Raw genomic sequence first — 20,770 nt, 5'->3', positions numbered from 1 at the left:
AGAACAGATTGCAACTCTGAACATCTTGGACAAAAAAAAAGTCATCCTGGCCATCCCTGAAATATGAGCTTTTAAATGAACCTATTCAAAGGGAACCAAAACCATGTACTTGATCAAAATGTCAAGACAAATTTGTAACAAAAGGTAAGAAAGCCATAGAATAAGATAACAAGATGAATAATATATTCATAAGATGAATAACAGTATTTCTAAGCACTGCAGTTTCTTGAATTTTCCAACAGTCTCACATTCAGTCAACAACCTATATCAATCAGTTATAAAAATAGCATTTATTCAAATATAAATGAATTTTTGTCATCTGGCTATTCCCCAGCAGATGAAGGAAGATGTACTCTATACACGTACCTGAGAAATAATCCCTATTGACAGTAAATACAGCAAAAGTCTTCTTGGACAGTTTTGAGGATTCGGTACAAATCCAATGGGAATGTGAAAAAAAATATGTTAGTGTTAATATTGCTTACATCTACAATGTGTCACATTAAATTAGTAATAGCTAATGTGTTTGGTTCCCAAAAGTTCTCAAGTATACATTTTTATAATGGTATAAAAGCATAAGGGCAAAACTGAAATGAAAAGACATAGAAAACGTGGTGATATCTTGACAAATTATTGCAACCAATTCTTACAAAGCTATCTAAAGCATCTAGGAATTCAAGAGAAGTACAGTTTCAAACTAGAGTGACTCAAGTCATTGAGTCTGCACAAAATGTTCTATCCAAGCTATAGGGAGTTTGTCAAAGTTAAAACTAAGTTTTCCATTAAAGCACTTTTTTCAAAAACAAATTTACATGCAACAACAAAATGTTTAGGATAATATTTTATATCTAACAGCAAATGTTCCATTTTTTATATTTTTATCAACTCACTTTTCCTTGCATACAAATTACACCAAAACTTAATGCTTTATATAACAAACATTTTTATTTCTTATGATTCTGTGAGTTGGCTGAGAAGATCTGCTGGTCTACACCAGCATGGCTGGCACTTAATAATCTATGATGGCTTACTTACATGTCTGAGGATTGGCAGGCTGGTTGGTCTAAGGAGACCAAAGCTAGGACACTTTGTCTCTGGCTTCATGTGATATTTCATCTTCCAGAAGGAAATTCAGGGTTTCTTTACACAGCAGAATCAGGGTTCCAAAAAAATAGTAATATATTAAGCTTCAACATACAATGTTCCTCAAACCTCTGCTTGAATCGTATTTCCCAGTGTTCTGCTAACCAAGGTAAGTCATATTATCAAGCCTAGATTCAAGGATATGATAAAGTATACCATCTTTGATATATCTGCGACTTGTTTTTTTCAACTAACTGCAAAAACTTCAACTTGCTACCAATAGCCTTGCTTAGGATTTAAGATATAGGCAATTTTTTTTTTAGTCCAATGTTAAGTTTGCTTTTCTGAACTGATGCTATAATTTTTTTCTTGTTCTATATTCTTCATTTCTTTTCATTTTCTCCCAATCTTCTTCAGAATATAGATGCACTTAAGGGAATAAAGAGAGCAGCTAATTGAATAATGGAAAATATCAAGACTAATGGTAGGGAAGACAGCACCATTGTATAACCCTTTATTTATATCTCAAATCAAAAGAAAAAATGATCTAAAAGTTTCTGATTCGCTTTATGTCCTATGGATGTGACCTAAGTACAGGTCTGATTTCAAAGGGAAAAAACTCACACCAGTAGTTGAAATTAACAAATAGAACAAATTTGGGGCCTAGGATAGGCAATTGATTTTTATCTCAAATAAATAAAAGTGGGGCTTTTATTAATATTATACACATTATATTTAATATGGAAAACTAAGGTAATCCAATTTTTTAAAAACATACTACCTAAAGGCAGTCATTCAAGAGCTAATGCCAAACATAATGCAGATTGCTCTGCTAACATTATTAGAGTAATGAAAACCTAGTTTTCAGAAAGAACATCTAATATGATGGCAGCCATTTTGTTAACACAATCTGATCAAGAACACTTCATCATGGGTAAGTGACAAGAAACAGTTTCATTGCCATCTTAATGGCAATTAAATAACCACTGACATCACTGGTAGGAAATGTCTTTCATCACCATTTCAGATTTCTTGAAATAGCAGGAAACGTGATTTTGTTATTGTAGTGTTAATGCAGTTAGGGTGTGTAATAGTCTCATAAAAGTAAAAACAGAACTTGAGATTTAATGACAATCACCATCACTTTTTTAAGACAAACTATTTGCATCTGATAAAACCTCCAAACAAACTTGTAAGGCATCTTTTTCTTGTCAGTGAAACCATTTTCATCCCATCATAGAATTTATTATTCTAACCTAATAATAAAAGCAGTCAGCAGTAGAATTTAAAGTAGAACTGTGCATGTGGAAGTAAGAATAATCCATATACTTTTCCACTGGTATCTTAAGATATCACATTTCTTACATTTGCCTTTAAACCACTGCTAACCTTTTTCTTTTATTTGGTCAATACATAATAGAATCTTCATGAAAATCTCTTACCTTAAAAACTCAAAATGCAAAATAACATATAATTTTGTGATATTTCATTTAATTCAATAATTGTTTCCATATTTTTTGGCTCTTTCTGGCTAGCATCAAACTGTTTTGATTATTAGCTGGTGAAAATGAGGAAATTTTTTTTGCCTGTACACTGCTGTTCAGCTTTCACTTAATAGCAGTTATTCCCTCTGATATCAAGGCTTGCAAGCACTGCTTAACCATTTAAATCGTGTGCTTCAGATTTCTGATTTTACTACAAAGTAATCCTATGTGGAAGCCTATTTCTACTCCCAAAAGAAATTTTACCATTGGCAACTACAGTATCCTTCAGAATTTAAAAAGGGAGAGAAAAAGACCACCATGATTGCAAAGAAATATTATATAGTGCTCTCATTCTCTTAAAAATGTGAAAATCTATGGACAAAAGAGTGAATGGTATATTGCAGTTACTCTTCCTAAACTATGGCAGGATGAAACAGTATTTGCCCGTCTTAAAAAAAATTCCTTAGCTAGATAATCAAGTAAGTTAAATATGATCAGAAATATTTTATATCTTTGTTTTCTTATTAATTTATATTTGGTTTTGTTCAAAAAGTTTAGAGTGCAGCATCTGGCTCATTCAGTGGAACAGAGTACATGACTCTTGATCTCAGGGTCTTGAGTTCAAGCCCCATGTTGGGCACAGAGATTATTTGATTAAAAAAAACAATGTCTTTAAAGTTTAGAGTAATAAGTGCTCGCTTCGGCAGCACATATAAAGTTCAGAGTAATAAGCACAGAAAACTTTATGCTACCTCAAGTAGCCTTCAAATATCTTTGGTAAGGTTAATCAGAGTTGGGAATTTTTTCAAACTTCTACAGAAGCAAGATCCAAACTTTAACTTTAAAAAGTTCTCAATTTACAAAGTAAAACGGGGCAGCCCGGGTGGCTCAGCAGTTTAGCACCGCCTTTAGCCCAGGGCCTGATCCTGGAGACCCAGGATTGAATCCCATGACTGGATCCCTGCGTGGAGCCTGCTTCTCCCTCTGCCTTTGTCTCTGCCTCTCTTTCTGTGTGTGTGTCTCTCATAAATAAATAAAATCTTTAAAAATAATAATAATAATAATAAATAAATAAAAAGTAAAATGGCCAAAAAGATACCTCAAATCTCATCTGGATCTAAATTTGACTCTCAAGTGTCCTATAACAAAGCTATCTTTGAATGTATCTACTCCCAGCAATTAACATTTTACTCCCTGTCTTCCTTACCTTTCCTCAAAAGTTTATCACATTAAAAATCAATTTTAACTGAAGACTCAAAGGAAATTACTACCACAATCCTGGCTTCTTTTTTTTTTTTTTTTTAAGATTCATTTATTTATGATAGACATAGAGAGAGAGAGGCAGAGACACAGGAGGAGGGAGAGGCAGGCTCCATGCCAGGAGCCCGACGTGGGACTCGATCCCGGGACTCCAGGATCGCGCCCTGGGCCAAAGGCAGGCGCTAAACCGCTGCGCCACCCAGGGATCCCCTGGCTTCTTGATTAAACCTTCCTTCTCACATTTACACACACACGCTTTACTGAGAGTTGGGGCCACTATAGTTCAACTCTTAGAAAACCATTCCTATCATCCAAAACTGATCACATGAAGGTGTGGCTGGCCAATTTATGCCTGCGCTGGCCTTAATCTGGAAGAGAAAATATTTATGCTCATAGCTGCTTGCTTCCAAAGTGATCAACACGTTTTTGATAAGTCATTACTCCTGGGATTTTTTTTCCCCTCCTCAAAGCAAATCTAGAATTCTGGAGTCAGTGCTGCCACTACCTAAATTCCAGGACCTCCTTTGAATGGGAATGTCCCAGGGTTAGTGTAGTCAGCCAAGGCAAATGCAAGTCAAAAATCTACTGGTCACAAATCTAAACAGTTTATGAGAAATCACAAATATTAGCGCAAATTCCAGGAAGCATCCACCATAGGGGCATATTATTACATCAAGAGAAACCAAGGAAAAAAGGCTGGAAGAGGAAAATTAAAGGCTCTTATTCTAAAGCTAACCACCACCTAGCTGCACACTTTCTAGGTGTCAATGTATAATGTCAGTTGGATATATGGGGCACGTTTTAATTCCACTTTGAGCAGTGTGAATGAATTCCACGGTTACCTTCTTAACTCAAAGAAATATGGTAAAATGGAATCATAAAGAGTCTCCTCCCTTTCCACCTATCTTATTTCCTATACAAAGGAAAAACAAATATCATTATGGGGAAAGACATGATGAGAAAGAAAAACAAAATTTCTTTGATATGTAAAGAATAAAGAATACACTAAAGCATTGAATAACCCTTAAAAACCACTTGTCTGAAAGTAAAATCCACAAAGTCTGAGAAAAATCAAGCTCCGTTATTCAAACATGGAACTTTTAAAATAATTTTTAAGTGAGGTATCTTCATTCTTTCCTAATGTTTATGTGTACTCAAAAGGGAAGTTAAATATTGTGATTTTTCAATGTTGTTTTGCTAGTGTTTTGATCCAAAGAGTTCAATTTACTGAACTTCCCCTGAAAAGTATGTGTTGTCCCCACTTTCTTCAGCATAATTTGGTGTGTGTGAGGAACTGGAAGGGATTATAAGAAAACCACAAGACATAGTTCTCTTCTGGCTATTATTATTATTTGGCACCAGAACTTGAGCCTGAAAGGTTTATTTCCGTAAAGTTCAAAACACATCTTGTGTGCACTATGTAATTATCATATTATATTTTTTTACCTCCTTGAGGGAAATTTGCTCTTCTAGTTTGGTTCCCAGATGGCATAATTCCATGGGTCGTGTGTGTGTGTGTGTGTGTGTGTGTGTGTGTGTTTATAAATATATCTTAAAGCATACATGAGATAGATGTCACAGTCCTCCAGACCAGCCCTCAGCTGGCTCTAAAGTGGGTAAGTCAAAAGTCCTATTGCTTGGCCCTTAGCAGTTTTGGTATTCATATCCAAACTTCTGTCTTTAATATTCACATAATCCTCAGCCAGTTTCTTGCAGTTTGCCTTGCTGGGCCATATAGCAATGCTACCACCTAGTGGAGCTTAATTTATCCTTTGGTGAACATGTTGCAATCTAACCCTATCAAGAAAGTCCCCTTGTGGGCAGCCCGAGTGGCTCAGCGGTTTAGCACCACCTTTATCCAGGATGTGATCCTGGAGACTGTGGATTGAGTCCCACGTGGGGCTCCCTGCAATGCATGGAGCCTGCTTCTCCCTCTGCCTCTCTCTCTGTCTCTGTGCCTCTCATGAATGAATAAATAAAATCTTAAAAAAAAAAAATAAGTCCCCTTGTGAGTGGGTAAGTAGTCTTCTCCCAAGAACCTTCTTCCCAAAAATATTGCTTCCTACAGCAACCGCCAACATTTGATCTGTTCAGAAATTCCAACATTAGATTCACTTTTGGGAAAGCTTGACATTGAAGAATGTATCACTGTTTCCAACAGAATGTGATCTTAAATGTATGTAATAGCTACGAGGGAAAATTGTAATTCCTAGAACTTTTTCAAATTAACAAATTTTAATCTAATTATCAACTAAGAATTTAAATGTCAATGTAAATTCTTAGTTGATAATTAGATTAAAATTTGTTAATTTGAAAAATGTTGGGAAATATCAGGAAGGGAGACAGAACATAAAGACTCCTAACTCGGGGAAACGAACTAGGGGTGGTGGAAGGGGGGAGGAGGGCGGGTGTTGGAGGGGAATGGGTGACGGGCACTGAGGTGGACACTTGACGGGATGAGCACTGGGTGTTTTTCTGTATGTTGGTAAATTGAACACCAATAAAAATTAATTAAAAAAAAAATAAATAAATGTCAATGTATAGTATGCTCAGAATATAATTTGAAGAACATACACCAAAATATTGGCAATGATTACCTCTAAAGGGTAGAGATGAAAGGGAGAAAAGTGTAATGTTTTCTTGTTTTTCACATTTTCTGCACTGAGCAAGCACTTTTTTAAAAAGGTTTTATTTTTTATTGATGAGAGACACAGAGAGAGGCAGAGACATAGGCAGAGGGAGAAGCAGGCTTCCTATAGGGAGCCCAATGCAGGACTCAACCACTGAGACACCCAGGTGCCCCTGAGTAAGCACTTTTGAAACTAAACAAATTAACAAATAAATGCTAACCTTGATTTATATACCAGCCACGCAGAATGAATCAGTAGCCAAGTTTTCAAACGGGTCAGGAGCAATATCCCTTTATTATAGACAAGGTGGCCAAGGCTCAGAGAATTTAAGTGACTTACCTGAATTAAGAGTGATGGTTATTTTTATGTATCCATTTGACTGAGCCATGGAATGCCCAGACAGCTTCTTAAATATTATTTCTGAATGTGTTCATGAGGGTGTTTCCAGAAGAGATGAGCATTTGAATTGCTGGTCTTGGTAAAGAGATGCCCACTGCAAACATGGTGGTCACCATCCAATCCACTGAGGGCCTCAATAGAACAAAAAGACAGAGGAGGGCTGGTTTTGCTCTGTCTGACTGCTTAAGCAAAGACATGGATCTTTTCCTGCCCTCAGTGCTCCTGGTTCTCAGGCTTTCACCTCAGACTGGAACCTACACCTTCTGCTCTCTAGTTCTCAGGGCTTCAAATTACACCCCCAGCTTCCCTCAATCTGTAAGTTGCAGACAGGTGATCATGGGGCTTAGCCTTCACAATGGATCTAAACTCATGAGCAAATACCCTATAATACATATCTTTCTAGATATAGATATATACTGTTAGCTCTGTTTCTCTGGAGAATTCTGGATATTACAGTAACACAGCTAGTCACTGGCAGAATCTCAGTTTCAGTTCCAGTACTTATGCTACTATCTGATGATACTTCTCCTTCATCTCCTCTCTGGTTGAATTTCTTACATAACCTCTTTCCACAGTGCTTATCTCACAGTTATTTTAATTTTTCCTGTGAACAAAAATTTAGTCACGTATTCTTGTGTGAAAGTGGAACAATAAGACTAGTATCCATGAATGTCTTTTGCCATGATACCCTACATAAGTGATAGGAACAGAGTATAATCTCATTGTGCATAAAATAATGTGCAGGACCCAATTACCTCAATTGATCAAAATACTTCTGATAAGCTAATAACACTAGAATACCAACAAATGTTTTCAGACTTTATTATTAAAATACTCTCAAGGATAATATCTAAGATAAAATGCCAAAACTCTAAGAAAAGCTTAAAAATATTTAAGCTTTAATTTGAAACACTAAATATAATAATTCTACCCTAACTTGGGCTGACTTGTTAAAACTCATGAGATATTCCTCTTCTGTTTCTCACTCCACTCCTATCTGGCCTACTTGCAAATAAGCACGATATAACAGAAAAATACCACTGATCCAAGTAAATAAACTAATTATTTCTACTCATTTTCAGTTAAAAGACTATTCTAATCTAGCTTTTGTAAGTACTCCTTGTTATCATTTGTTGAGGTACTACACTCTAGGTGCTTTGTAAATGTCTGTAATTCTTAAACACAAAAGGTAGGTGGTATTACCATTTGCTTTACTGATAAAAGAAAATGAAGTTCCAAAAGCTACTTGCCCAGTAACTCACACAGAGACACTACCAGGGCTGCCCTCATGAAAATTAAATATTTATGTCTAGAGTTGCGTTTAAGTACTTTGTATGCTACATGCTAACAAGTTGTATCAAGATCTTGTTTACAATTACCCAGGTCACAAACTATTTCAGCAGCTGACCAGGTTGACTGCTTGACAAGCATCTTCCTTTGCAGACAAAAGTATAGACATGAAATTAATTAACTGTTCCTTCTCAAAAGGGCCAAGTCTATTCAGGGATGAAGCAGAAAGACTATATGAGAGACTCCGAAAAATAAAACACTTAATCTAGTTCTCTCACAGAATTTCCTGAGGGGGAGGTAAACTGCCCAGTTTCCCAGAACATCAAAACTTTAGTAGAAAATGAGCTAATCTTTCAATCAGCTCCATTGGGCTCTTTGGCAAGAGGCAGAAGCTTGGACAGTCACAGTCTGTTGTGAGACTATGGGATTTTCTTCCTCAGTGCTATTATTTTGGCACCTTTCACAACCAATAAATCCTTTAAAGCCGAATAAGTAATTGTAGAGATTGAAACTAAAGCTGCTATAGTTGCAAAGCTTTTAATGTGTCACTGGAGTAAACCATCATGTTCACTGTTCTGAACAGAAATGTCCTTCAATACTATGGGGTTATTTTTTACCACCTGCTATATATCTGGAACTGTGTTAGAAACTACAAGGACTACACACACACACACACACATCGAAAACAGTAATTCCTGTCTCAAGAAACTTAATGTAACAATGAAGAGGCAAAATGTTTACAAGTAATAATCATAATTTCTGGGATCCCTGGGTAGCTCAGCGGTTTAGCACCTGCCTTTGGCCCACAGCGTGATCCTGAAGTCCGGGATCAAGTCCCACACCAGGCTCCCTGCAAGGAGCCTGTTTCTCCCTCTCCCTGTGTCTCTGCCTCTCTCTCTCTCTCTCTCCCTCTCTCTCTGTGTCTCTCATGAATAAAAAAATAAAATATTTTTTTAAAAAATCATAATTTCTTAATGAAACTTTCCTAGAACATTAATAAGAACAATTCATAGTTGAGACATTCCAAAACTGTCAAATCCAAATAGGAAGTTGTCGAATTTTGTACTAGTCCCCCTTAGAAAACAGAATTCTCCTCCAGATGATTCAAATGAAAACACGCTAATATAGGGATCAAAAACAAAGGTGAGGGAAGAACTGAGCTAATAAACAAGGCATGATGAGGCATCCAGAAACCCATTCATGCAAGGACATCACCACTCTTAAGGCTGAAGGGGCAAGAAGAAAGAAAAAATGTTAAAGGAGCCCAGTAAGAGCTAAAGCTGTGGAAGGGTCTACCCGAGGGGATCGAAATCATGGAAGAGCACATCTACTACAGGAGAAACTGATGCATGGAAGCAGGGAGGAAGCAAGAAAAAGAGAGCTGTGGCTCTGTGTCCTCCCAAAGCCTCCTCTGGCTGAACCCAAATATAAATCAGCTAGAAAATATAAATCAGCTAGAAAGGGGAACCTAGGGGCACCTGGATGGCTCAGTGGTTGAGTGTCAGCCTCTGGCTCAGGTCATGATCCTGGGGTCCTGAGATCAAGTCCCACATCAGGTTCCCCACAGGGAGCCTACTTTCCCCTTTGCCTATGTCTCTGCCTCTCTCTGTGTGTCTCTCATTAAGAGATAAAATATTTTAAAAGGGGGGAGGAACCCAGGTAATGCTCTTCATAGTCAGCAGTCAACTGTGAGGGTGTAAAGTAAGGGAGGGGGAAGACGGACAAATACAGAATATCTGTATATAGATCAATGAATTTTTATTATTAATATAAATACTAATAAGTAGTAAACACAAAGGATTTACAATGCCAAACACTGGTCTGAGTGTTTTACATATACTGAATCATTTAATCTTCACAATGACCTTATGAGTTAGAACTGGTATTAGCCCTTTTACAGATAAAGAAACTGAGACACAGGAAAGTTAAGTATCTTGCTCAAGATCATACAGCTAGTAAGTGGTAAAGCCCAGATTGGAACCTAAGTAATCTTGCTCTAAATCTCACAGCCTGAAACATTATGTTCTACTGCCTATTCTAACACTAAAAACTCTCTATCGATGACAGCCCCCAAGAGCAGCGTCTCTGGATATGAAATCAACAAAGTTAAAATCTAACTTGATGCCTCAGAATTTCACCAAATATTCCTTTTTTTAATTTAAATTCAATTAGCCAACATATAGTACATCATCAGTTTCAGATGTAGTATTCAATAATTCATCAATTGTGCATAATACCTAATGCTTCTGTTAACTGACATGAAGAGTAAGTTTTTGGGATGCCCACTCCTCTACAATACAATGAAAGAAAATTAGGTATCATTTTGATTTTACCCAAAGATGCAGGAATTCTTAGAGGAGTAGTGGGAAAATAATCAGAAAACACTCTCTTGCAAAGGAGAAAACCAGTGGCGGAAAAGAAAAAGACATGATTTAAAGCCCAAAGAGAGAAGTTATTTTAACAAAGAGCAACTACTGCCATTGCTTTGCCTCTCCAGACTTGAACCTGGAGAAATGTTGATGTTCTCAAACTAGTAAAATTGTAAAGCTCCTCAGAGACATTTCTTCTTGGAGGCAGAAGAAAACTGATTAGCCATTTAACCTGAGGTAGGTACGTAACTTGAGTTTAAAAGAAAGCAGGCATAAAGAACGACTTATTCAAAGTCTGCAATAGTCACCAGATTGTTGTTGCAACTCATCACATCCTTCCTGAAAAATATGGAAGAAATGCTAAGCTTTCCCTGGCCCATAATAAATCACTCAGGAGCTGCCACTCCCAGGCTAAATCTTCCGGTCTGCTCCCTACCGCTCCCTTTTTTTCCCTTCATATTTTTCCTCTCTCATATTTCTAGTCTCAGTTAAAGGGAATGAGAAGAGAATGGGAGTAAAACTAGACCATTTTCCTGCTTCTGCTTAAAATTTCTGCATCAGAAATCATAGCTAACAAGTGTCCACCATGAGGATGTATCACTTTGGCTTTGTACTTAAAGAGAGTAGGTGATCCGCTCGCTTGAAAAGATGCAGTTTTAAGATGGATTAGATTTGTCCAGAGTTTCTCTCCCACTATCCTGTAACAAGTCATCAAATTTCTTAAAGATTTAATTTTTTAAACTATCAGTAAATAATTAGCTTATGTGCTCAACAGATTTCAAAGCACATTAGAAGTGTTACCTATTTGATCTTTGTAACAAACCTATGATTTATTCAATTTGCTCATCTCTGTTCATATCACCACCATTGCTTATGGGGGTTAATAAGGTAGGGCCTCTGACGATTTGAAGACTAAATGAGGTAGAAAAGTACAGTGCGGAAAAGGAAAAAAAAGGAGTAACTTTGTGGAGAAACCTGACAAACACTACTAACGCAAGGTTAGAAAGGTTAATATCAAGAGTGATGAGACACGTTAATAGTATGTACTCTTGATGTTCTGAAAATAGCACTTTATCTCTGTGATTTTCCTCCCCAAAACTCATAAACCCAGTCTAATTATAAGAAAAATATCAGACAAATGCCAAATGAGGGATATTCTACAAAATCCCTGACCAGTACTCCTCAAAACTGTCAAGGATTATCAAAAACAAGAAAAGCCTATCACAGCCAAGAGAAATCAAGATGTAATGACTAACTGTAATGTGGTATCCCATAGGGGATCCTAGAAGAGAAAAAGGACATTTAGATAAAAAATAATAAAATTAGAATAATTATAAAATATGTCAATATTGCTTTATTAATTATAACAAGTTACTGTACTAATATGTTAATAATAGGGAAAAGTAGGTATGGAATGTATATGGGACCTCTCTCTATACACTACCTTCACAATTTTTCTGTAAATCTAAAACTCTTCTAAAAAATAAAGTTTATTATAAAAATAAAATAATATATAGAAAGGTTTTTTTTAACCATAGTATATTCCTAGGATGATGATGTTGGTTATGATTAGAGCTGTGTTTTGGTGACAATCTGGCAGTAACTAGAAAGTGGACTAGTGCAGTATTAACAAAGGATTTTCCATGGCTCAAATTTGTACTACAATATTCACAATTTCATTTTCTTGGAAAACACAAACTTTCAGATACATAATTTCTGAAAGTAGTTCTAGTTATCATCAGACAGATATCAGAAATTATTCAATAGTTCATGAATCATTCTGCAAGTCATTTCTTTTAGTTCTTATCATGCAGCAGGTACTGTCCTAAGTATTGGGAATACAAAGGCTTACATAATTGACCTGCACTCCCAACCCCCAAGGAGTGAACCCATAAAAAAGAAAGGTTAAAGAAACTAGTGTTTATTGACATCCTGTGATATAACAAGAACTTCACCTACACTGCATCTTGTAATCCTCATGATTTAGAAGATATCTAGGAAATCTTTCACTACTGCCCAAGAGTGCATCCAGTTCTCACCCCTTTTCTGGCACTTACCACACAGTAGAGCAATAGCCAACATACTGCCCATACCCACAACTAAACTGTCAAGTCCTTCAGGACAAAGACCTATTCATTGTTGTGTTTCAAACATAGTAAAGCATAACACCTGCCCATAATTGGTGAAGTGGGTGAATGAGATTTATTTAAGCCTCCCAAAGCTTCTACCAGTAAATCTCATCACCCATATATATGCTCTAGCTGAAGAAGTTGTAGGAACTCTTAAGATTCCAGATCATACCAGTGAAAGATAACTTACTGAATGTCTTATCATTTAATATGCCACTCTGTGCTCTTCAGTAAGAATCATTCCTGTATAATAACTAATGGAGCAACACCATACTGCTTTTCTAGACCAGCTCTGTTCCACTTTAATGGAAGTTATCTAAGACAAACTGGATCATATTTGGAAGACTGCTTGATATGCACCTGTTCTTTGCTTTTTTCACCTTGATTGTTAATACTTGCTGGGAACTCTATGCAATGGGTCAGAAATAAGTGTAATTTTTTTCTGAAGTTCAAATTACTCCCTAGTCCATTTGGCAGCAGAAAACTTAGACCCACTAATACATATTAAAACTCAGTTAATTTGGGTACTTTCTTGGTCAAATCAGTGTAAACTCAATTTAGGGTTCTCTCTCTTTCTTAATTTAAGTTCTACTTGGCTTACTCCATGGCATCAGGGAAAGGCACATGTTCCTCAGTCCATGCTGAGTTCTGCTGATATGCACCTCATTCCATCTGACTCATGGAAGGCATCATGTCTCCATGCTGGCATCTCCTGAGAACATCTATCTGTGCTGCTTTCCAGTGGTGGTCCCTTGTTACAAATACAGGGCTGCTCCACAAGTGTCTATCAGGTACACACCCACATTACTCTTAGCTATACAGAAAAAGATTTGGCTACTCCTTACACTACATATGAGCAGAAGGAGATTCTCTGTAAGACCGTTCTCCAAGCAACACTGTGGTATCTCCAGCTACTCTGCCGTCCCATGGATAAGGACTGCAGCACCCCTGAAAAACCAGCCAAGGAGTAGGGCACGTGGCCTCTCTGAGTTTACCCAGTCCTGGGACAAAACTGTTGCTGAGATAGGTGTAGGGAAAAGCACGTGGCCCTGTGCCAAAGACCTCCAAGAGTTTCTAATGCCATTCCTCTCCAATTATTTCTCCATAGCTCAAAGAATCTTTATCAAGTCTAGAAAGAAAAAATGCTCTTACATTATCATGAATTCTCGCCAATTTTCCAATCATTTCTTTTAACTACTATTTCTACCATGAATTTTAAAATCAGAAGCTGGGATCAAATAGTCTGCTTTCAATTGTTTAATAGGCCTTCCTTCTCTGAAACAGTGGCTGCCTGAAATGCAGATAAAGGTCATTCAGAAAAAAAAAATTTTTTAAAGGAACTACTAAAAATGAAAGCACAATTGTTAATGTCAAAATTTTCCCTATAATTTGGACCAAGCTGAATTTCTGTATTTGAGGTACTGAGACCAAGGCCACAAAAGTGTATAGAAAAATACAGTTGTCTCAAGCTGAATATACCATGAATATCTGCTTTCAGAGTGACTTGACAAACTTCTTCACAACCATGTCACAATAATTTGGGGGCTATCCTAATAAATGACCAGATCAACCAACTGAAAAGGCCTATGTAGGTGTTTTTTGTTTTTGTTTTTGTTTTGTTTTGTTTTGTTTTTTGGCTAAGCCCTTAAGTATACAATAACCAAGACAAAGAAGAGAGGACAAACCTTATGCTTGGCAAAAAGGAGACTTTCATAATGAACATCATAACTTTATCATGGACTTTATAACTCCAAATGCTGGCAGTATCCAGAGGGCACTATGTGGACAGAGGTTTCCAATTCTGCCCCCAACCATGAAATCATTCTCATACTCCATCCTGAAGAAAAGAATGGAAAAGGGATACAAACCTAAAGGGCTATGAATTTAACACAAAAGACACTGAGTCAGCAAAAAGACATCTGATGAAGAGTTAGTATCCAAAATATATAAAGAACTTAGAAAATTCAACACTCAAAAAACAAATAATCCAATTAAAAATGGGCAGAAGACAAGGAAATGTTTCCAAAGAAGACATATAGATGGCCAACAGACACATGAAAAGATGCTCAATATCACTCATCATCAGGGAAATGAAAATCAAAACCATAATGAGGTATCACCTCACATCTGTCAGAAGAGCTAAAATCAACAACACAAGAAACAAGAGGTGCTGTTTCTTGTAGAAAGCAACATCTTGTAGATGTAGAGAAGGGAACCCTCTTGCACTATTGGTGGGAATGCAAATCACTCTGGAAAACAATATGGAGGTTCCTCAAAAAGCTAAAAATAGAACTACCTTGCAATCCAGTAATTGCACTAGCAGGTATTTACTCAAAGAATACAAAAACATTAATTCAAATAGATACATGCACCCCAGTGTTTAGAGCAGCATTATCTACAATAGCCAAACTGTGGAAACAGCTCAAGTGTCCACCAACTGATCAATGAATAAAGATGAAAGAAAAAAAAGGAAAATGGGGGAGAGGGGGTGATGGAATATTAGCCATAAAATGAATGAAATCCTAAATCTTGCCATTTGTAATAACATAGATGGAGCTAGAGAGTATGATACTATGCAAAATAAGTCAGAAAAATATAACTATCATATGATTTCATTCATGTGGAATTTAAGAAACAAAACAAGTGAGAATAGGAAAAGAGACAAGCAAACCAGAAAACAGACTCTTAACTATAGAAAAAAAACTGATGGTTACCAGAGGGGAGGTGGATGAGAGGGTAGGTGAAATAGGTGGGTGAAATAGGTGATGGGAATTAAGGAGTGCACTTGTGATGAGCACTGGGTGTTGTACACCTGAAATTAACATTACACTGTAAACTAAAACTGGAATTTAAATAAAAACTTTAAAAAAAGAGAGATGAAACTTGAAGAGTACAAAAGATTATAAATTGCACAGCACGGTTAATTTTTTCTTAACTACCCATTGAGACTGTCAGCAAAAGAAAAAAAAAGATACTCAATTTTCCTTGCATTTCCAAGTATAATAAGAGTGACTGCTACTCTGCTAGCAAATCCTCCAAAATCAATCTTTCCAACAGTAGTATACAGCAAAACGGAATGAAGCAAGACAGTACTAACTGCTCCCAGGTAGCAAATTACAATATTCCAAATCAAATGTCACAAAAGTCTGTACTCTGCTTACTACTTTGGCTGAGATTTGGATACTGAGGTGATTAAAGAAAAAGGAAAACACATGGAAGAAAGAAGAAGGAAGGGGAGGAGGGTAAGAGGAAGGGAAGAAAGGGGGGTAGGGATAGAAAGAAGGAAGGAAAAGGAAGGGGGAAAGAGAACAAAAATGACTTGTGTTATACACAACTCTAGGGTAAAATCATTTCCTCAACAGTCATGAGTGAAATGAAAGCCAGTGACGGTGCCATTGTTCAAAAAAGTAATGCTTCAAAAAGCTCTTCAGTTTATCCCCAGTGAATTCAGAGCAACAACAACAACAACAAAATTTAAGTTTTCTTATCTTTACCTATCCTCCTGGTTTAAGTCTCTTCTCCAAAAGCACTTGATAACTCTCTATGCACCAAGTATAAAATTACCAATTTATGAAATGTTATAAAATACTACTTTTAAAAATGAACGAATGAAAGAAGGAACAAACATAAAGCACCCTAAACGCTTTGAACATCTACACAATAGCTTTTTTATTCATGTCTCCATAGAACTTTCAATAAGTTCTAAATCCCATATCCACTTACCAGCTGATTTTCTGTGCTGTTGCTTACAGGTGAAAAAGATACAATCCTCTCAGCAGAGTTGTAACCCATTTACCAGACTACATCGTAAATGAACCTTCTTTCCTCCCAAGCTCCCCAGAAAGGGTGTAATAGCAACTCCAGTCACTATAATTGTTCCATAAATGCCTTCCAGGAGATCTGAGAAGACCCAAAAGCCCACAAAGCTTACTGACTTATGTAAAGAATGCACAAAGGAGTTTTATTTTCAATTCCAATTTCTTAATTTTTTTTATTATTTTCCCCAGCACAAAGCAGTCTTTGTGCCTGTGGATCTCCCTAAATGTTTGTGTCCCAAAGGACACCCACAGAGGTGTGAAAAATGTGACTCATGCTTTTGATAAATTCACATTGTAATACATGGCCTTGACAATAAAAAGCAAATGAAATCCTTCTTTCCTCTAAATTTTCTTTCATGTCAAAGGTTAGTCTTGCTTATTCAACAACTTAGACCTCAACACTTGAAAAATGATGAGTCTATCCAAGTGGTATCAACAGCTAAGATTTTACAAAGAACAGAAAGTCTTTAGAAAAATAACTCAGGTTAGCAGTTAGAGAAGAGTTCACAGTTTTATTAGTCCAGAAATAATTACAAACTGACTAACTGATATAACGTGTCATTTGCTAACTTCTCCATAATCCACCAGGAAAATTTAAGAATGAGAACATTTGACATTAACTGCCTGACTCACTCTTAGGGCACACTAAAATTTGGAGTATTCATCCTATAAAATAAAAATGTCAAGAATGTAACAATCAAAAAATAAATTCTTCTCTTTTCTAGGAAAAATATGATAATTAGATCTCTATTTTAAGCCAACAATAAATCCTAACCACAGATTACCCAATGAATACGACATAAATTTTTGCAAAAAAAAATATTATTTGTTCTATCTCTCCTACCATTTGCAGGTAAATGAGAGCAAACTTCTGACAGGCCACCAAAAAATTTAGCTTTAAATGGCAGATAAGATAGTTGTATATTGGTCATACCCAGTTCTGTTCTAAAAAGGATTGAGACTTCTCTTTTTATTTAGTTTACACATGAAACCATTATGAAGTTTTGAATGAAAATAGAAGGTCCCAAAATTTACCTGGCAAAATGATCTTACACTGGACTTTCCTGTCTGCTCTATAATTTCTTAGTCTGTATTAAAGTAAAAATAATAGCTGACATGTAGTATGTGCTCACAATGTGCCACGCACTGTTTAAAGCATTAGCAAAAATTAACTCAAATAATATTCATAACACTTCTTGCATTTCTTGGAAGAAAAACTAAAACCAATTGGGAATATGAGAAAATGAAAATAGTCTGACTTGTTTGGATAGCTAGATCATGAACTAATTTTTCTTTCATTTTGCCATTAGCATTGCTGTTGTTATTTTCATATAGTAAATATACAACTGTAAAGTTTTTTAAAAACCTCTTCCAAACACTATTTCTACCCTGGAAAATGGGGATAAGAATAGTACCTTCCTCAGAGGGGTACTGTATCAGTGTGTATTTTACACACTGCAAAAATCTCTCCAAAACACCACTTGTATTCATATACATTCAGCTGCTTGTTGAATCTAATCAAACTTCTTAGCTGGTCATGCCAGTCATTCTTTTTTACCTCACTAGTTCTCCGTATAATCTTTCATTCCAGTCAGGCCCAGGTTCACACCTAAATTATCCCAGCTGCCTATGTTAACTCACCTTCCCTTCCCATCTCCTTATAAATATACTCACTCATCATCCCTCTGCTAATCATGCCTCTCCCATTCTTCATCTTCCAAGTCACATTTTCCTATTTCCTTTAAGTCTTCCCCATCCTACGTGGATCTGACATGTAGAGTATCAGCAACGTGCTTGGCACCTTTTATGTACGTTATTTAATCCTTTCAACAATTCTAGAGACAGTTAATAGTATCCCTATTAGATACACGAGGATTAGAGAGCTTGTGATTTATTCAAGGTGGTGGAAATCAGGGTTTGCACTCAGTTATGCTGATCCATCCTACACTTAAGAGCTTGTATCATGGGACACCTAGATGGCTCACTTAGTTAAGCATCTGAGCTTCAACTGAGACTCAGATCATGACCTCAGGGTTGTGAGATCAAGCTGTACCTTGGGCTTCACATGGGCAAAGGAACCTGCTTGGAATTCTCTCTCTTCCTTTCCCTCTCCCTCTGCCCCTCTACCCTCCCCTTTCTAAGTTAAAATAAATAATTTATATCACACAAGTCCTTAAGTTTATAATGTCTTGTAATGTTCTGTAATTACTTAATATATGCTAAATCAATGTGATCCCCTAAGTTCCTTGAGATCCATCATGCAGTTCACACCATAAGTGCCAGGTAATACTGATCACTTGAATTAACAGACAAGGGAAGCCTCAAAACTGCTATGAAAAGGTCCTTAAGTAGTGCAGTTGGTTAGGCGTCAGATTCTTGGTTTTGGGTCACATCTAGATCTCAGGGTCTTGGGATCTGGACCCACTTTGGGCTCTGAACTCATGGAGGAGTCTGCTGGGGTTTCTCTCTCCCTCTCCCTCTGCTCCTTCCTGGACTTGTATGCATTCGTCCTCTCTCTCTCTCCCTCCTTCTCTAGAATAATCAATAAGTCTTAAAAAGTGATATGAAATTCCCATAAAAGGGTTACTCTTCAAATATTAAATCATCCCAAAATTCCCTAAAAGGACTATAAACTACCAGATGCTTCAAACCACCTGGCAGACGCTTCAGGAAAGAACCATCATAGAGAAACACTCAATAGGTATTTGAAGATGATAATGAGAAACTCTTGAGGGAATTGGACTTTTGCAGACTGGAGTAGAAGTGTCAGAGGAAGATCAGAGTTGCCCTGCAAAATGTTGAGCACCCAAACACTTAACTTCCAGAGAGTTTATGTCTTAAGAAGTGGGAAAGATAAATAGTGTGTTTCCTTCTATCACTTTCATGTTCCAAGGCATTGCTTTTTCTTTTGACCCTAGTGGTTCATGTCAGCTGAAGTAGATTTAGAAGACAACTAAATTGGGTTGTTTCACTGCCACTAAGTAAATTCTGACATAATTCTTTATCTTCTATCCAGAGGCCTGGATCCAAATAGAAAGGAGGTAAAGCAATGCCTGAGTATGTCTCAACAACCACTCACCCAGTTCTTAATCTGGTATAACCAGGAAATATCTAGCCAAATAGCCTGAGTTGCTGTCTTATATCCCTCCCACACCAGGCACAGCAACTGTGTAACAGAACTTCAAGCCCTGAAGAGGTGCCCTGGGGCTAGAGCTAATGCTAATAAACCCACAGCCAAAGAGCTATCTGGGGAAAGCAAAACTTTGATAGCCTCGGGTTTCAACCTTAGCCTATGGCTAATGACCATACCTCTAAAAGAAAACTCTACCCAACATCTTTCCAAGCAGTTTTCTTAGTAATTTTTAAATACTAATTATTTCCATCACTATGCCCCTTAAGTGCTTCTTAATAATTAGTGCACTGGAAACAGTGAACAAACCAGCAGTTAAAATCCTCTAGCTCCTCCTTGCAATCCTGCTCAGTGATGTGTATGAGTCTCTTTGTGACTTTTATTCAGGGCATGTGGCAGCTGGAGCACAATCAACCCCATCCTTCAACAGTCTCATTTGCTGGTTTTCAGGGGTCAGAGACAACACTCCAGCTGCCAGTTCCATGCCCAATGACAGGGTGAAGAATCTTTTCCAAAGAAAGGCAATGTTAATAAACAGCCCAAATCACTGACTTTAACTTAACTCTTTTTATTCTCCTTCCCCCTCCCCCCACCATGTTGTAATGCCTTTCATCACCAACACAATTAAGTCCACTACCATGCACCCACCCCCAATGCCCTGATTTGTAGAGTATACTAATGTAACAAGACTTGGACAAATAGAGGAAAGAAGTATGATATCTTACTGGGAAAAATCTGTTCACTACACCCCTCAGCCTCTCAGAACTTATTTATATACTCCTTAAAAAATTAATAAAGCATTATTACCTTCTCTAACTTCTAGGTATGCTTACATATATCAGCCAAGAATGTATTTTCTTTGGGCTTTTTTAAGGATTTGCTAGACTATCATATGAAACATCCCCAACATATATATATGTATGTACATTCACATTATATTCATTGTATATAAATATATAACCACAAATACTCAGAAATATTTTCAAAGATCTATGTATCACTTATATTTTGAATTTTATTTATATTTATATATGTATGAATATGTAAACATAATACATATTTAATGTATATATACTATGTAAAATACATTAATATGAACATACATTAACAAAAATATTTCAAGTAACATATTGAAAATGTCTTTTATATATAAATATGAATATTTCCTGAAATATATA

The 20,770-nt window shown here is 36.6% G+C and overlaps 1 long non-coding RNA gene across 1 annotated transcript in view; it reads right to left on the bottom strand.

Annotated features, from left to right (window-relative positions):
- Positions 1–1,035: 1,035 nt before the first annotated feature.
- LOC140598497 (uncharacterized) overlaps positions 1,036–20,770 on the bottom strand; it is a 44,155-nt gene continuing 24,420 nt past the window's right edge. The window contains exons 2-3 of the long non-coding RNA XR_012000930.1: positions 6,797–6,988; positions 1,036–1,140 (exon numbers count right to left, since the gene is read on the bottom strand). This is a non-coding gene — a long non-coding RNA (uncharacterized lncRNA). The remainder of the gene's footprint in view (positions 1,141–6,796; positions 6,989–20,770) is intronic.

Source organism: Vulpes vulpes, chromosome 4 (assembly GCF_048418805.1).
Source record: "Vulpes vulpes isolate BD-2025 chromosome 4, VulVul3, whole genome shotgun sequence".
Classification (NCBI taxonomy): Eukaryota; Metazoa; Chordata; class Mammalia; order Carnivora; family Canidae; genus Vulpes; species Vulpes vulpes.
The sequence above is the reverse complement of the archived record's forward strand: the minus strand, read 5'-3'. Positions and strand labels throughout refer to the sequence as shown.